Genomic DNA, 2,840 nt, shown 5'->3' with positions numbered 1-2,840 from the left:
GTGGCTCCTAACACGGAGACCATCCCGGAGGTGACTGCCGTCCTTGACGCACCACCCAGGCGTCTTGCTCTGCCCGCGCCGCCCAGGCGTCCTGCTCTGCCGGTCCCGCCCAGGCGTCCTGCTCTGCCGGTCCCACCCGAGCTGCTCGCCCTGCCGGCCCCACCCCAGCGATCCGTCACGTCTGCCCAGCCAGAGACTGTTCACGTCACGTCTGCCCAGCCAGAGACTGTTCACGTCACGTCTGCCCAGCCAGAGACTGTTCCTGAGCCTATGTCTTCGGACAAGATGGTCGTCGCTGCCGCCGAGCCTGTTTACGTCACGCCTGCCGAGCCTGTGTCTTCGGACAAGATGGCCGCTGCCGAGCCAGTTCACGTAACGCCTGCCGAGCCTGTGTCCCCAGACAAGATGGCCGCCGTCGAGCCTGTGTCTGAGCCGGTGGTGTCTGTTCCTGAGCCTGAGCCGGTGGTGTCTGTTCCTGAGCCTGAGCCGGTGGTCTCTGTTCCTGAGCCTGAGCCCTCAGTGACCGCGACACTGGCCATTATGGCCACAGCCATGTGGTGTGTGTGGGCTACGCACACACTTGAGCCGGTGGTGTCTGTTCCTGTTCCTGAGCCGGTGATGTCTGTTCCTGTTCCTGAGCCGGTGGTGTCTGTTCCTGAGCCGGTGATGTCTGTTCCTGTTCCTGGGCCGGTGGTGTCTGTTCCTGAGCCGTTGGTGCCAGTTCCAGTGCCTGAGCCGGTGGTGCCAGTTCCGGTGGTGCCAGTTCCAGTGCCAGTTCCGGTGGTGCCAGTTCCAGTGCCTGAGCCGGTGGTGCCAGTTCCAGTGCCTGAGCCGGTGGTGCCAGTTCCAGTGCCTGAGCCGGTGGTGCCAGTTCCAGTGCCTGAGCCGGTGGTGCCAGTTCCAGTGCCTGAGCCGGTGGTGCCAGTTCCAGTGCCTGAGCCGGTGGTGCCAGTTCCAGTGCCTGAGCCGGTGGTGCCAGTTCCAGCGCTTGAACCGGTGGTGCCAGTTCCAGTTCCCGAGCCGTGGCCGCCCGAGGGGTCTTCACCGCCGTGGCCGCCCGAGGGGTCTTCACCGCCGTGGCCGCCCGAGGGGTCTTCACCGCCGTGGCCGCCCGAGGGGTCTTCTCCGCCGTGGCCGCCCGAGGGGTCGTCTCCGCCCTGGCCGCCCGAGGGGTCGTCTCCGCCCTGGACTCCCGAACCTTGTGTCCCGCCCTGGACTCCCGAACTTTGTGGGCTTCCCGGGATTTCTGAACTGTCCATTCCCCTTGTCCCTCCCGTCCCGCCCTGGTCTGTCCCTCCTGTCCCGCCCTGGTCTGTCCCTCCCGTCCCGTCCGAGTCTTGTGGAGCGTCTGGTAGCCGCTCCTTAAGGAGGGGGTAATGTCACATGTCTGTCCTGTCTTGTGCTGCACATGGGTGTTTGTTTTGTGCCATGTGCTCTCCTGTCTATTGTCTAGCCCCTCCCATCTTGTTATGTGATTATTGGTTAATTTGTCCCACCTGTCTGTCTCGTTACCCTCCTTTGTTTGTTCCCCTATTTAGCCTCCTTGTGTTTGTAGTCTTGTGCTGGTTCGTTGTCCGAGTTACCTGTCCTTGATGTTCCTGTCTGTTGGATACCTGAGTTCTGAGTTTTTGTACTTCGTCTGTGTTTGTTTATTAAATCTCCTCTGCACTTGAATCCTCGTCTCTCGTTTAGTGTTCCGTGACATAGATACACTCTGACACAGACCCAAAGGAGGTGTTTAAAGATGTGATTGGCCCAGCTCAGTGTCAATCAAGAAAAGAACCAATGGGCCTACGTGTTCCATGGGCCGGTGTGTCCGAAAAAAAACTAACGCTGCCTTTTTTTGACCAATGCATTACACCGGCACTAACCCAGCGCCGCCAATTAAGCAAAACAAAACAAAACAAAACAAAACAAAACAAAACAAAACAAAACAAAACAAAACAAAACAAAATGAATGGGCCGCCGATGTACTAGTTTTATGGGCCATTAAGTAGCCTAAACAAACAAACAAACAAACAAACATTTTTTATATAGCCTACATATGAGATGCATCGGCCCAAAAAGCACGTCGGCCCACCGGGAATCTCCCGGTAGTCCCGATGGCCAGTACATGCCTGCCCTGTTGCAATCATAGATATGCCATGTGGATCTTTTTAAAAGTCCAATTTTCATTTCCATTTGTAAATGTACATCACATTTTGGGTTAATCTTATTCCTAGATTGTTAGTAGAACTCTTAATGCTTATTTTACAGAATAAGAAGTCATTTCTATGCCGTAGCTTTTAAACATACCAAATGTGGTCTTGAATTGAACCTCCATATACCCGTGGGAAAGATATGGGTACCAAATTATGTTAAAATGCATTTTACTGCAGTTATAATTGTTTAAAGTAGAAATGGCATGATCCTAAGACTGTCATAAAACATGCAAATCGAACTCCTAAGTGAGACAAAGGAAATTTCTCCCGCCTGGAATTTCACATTCCAATTGGCCCAAGCCAAGGGAGGAGTTGACATTTCTGTACCCTAGAAAAACGGTTACACTCGGCGTTCAGTTGAGTTCGGTATTTTTCTTTCGTCTTGTTTGTTCCTGCTTGTTCGAACCCTCCTCATCAGGGAGACCATCAATGGCTCCCGTTTAGGGGGCTTTATATTTTATTTTCTTTAAGTCTTTTAGTTTTGTTTCGTCTTCGAACTTCAGCCGACAACTTCAACTCAAAGGAAAAGACTGTTGAAAATCCCGCGGCACGCGCTCCTCTTCATTGAGGACGTGCACGAGCACTGCGTCTGAGGAAATTCCTGGCTCCATGGGACCTAGGGAGTCCTCATCTCCGTTT

The sequence above is a fragment of the Scardinius erythrophthalmus genome (genome assembly GCF_964197995.2).
Source record: "Scardinius erythrophthalmus genome assembly, chromosome: 7".
Taxonomy (NCBI): domain Eukaryota; kingdom Metazoa; phylum Chordata; class Actinopteri; order Cypriniformes; family Leuciscidae; genus Scardinius; species Scardinius erythrophthalmus.
Note: the sequence above shows the minus strand (reverse complement) of the source record.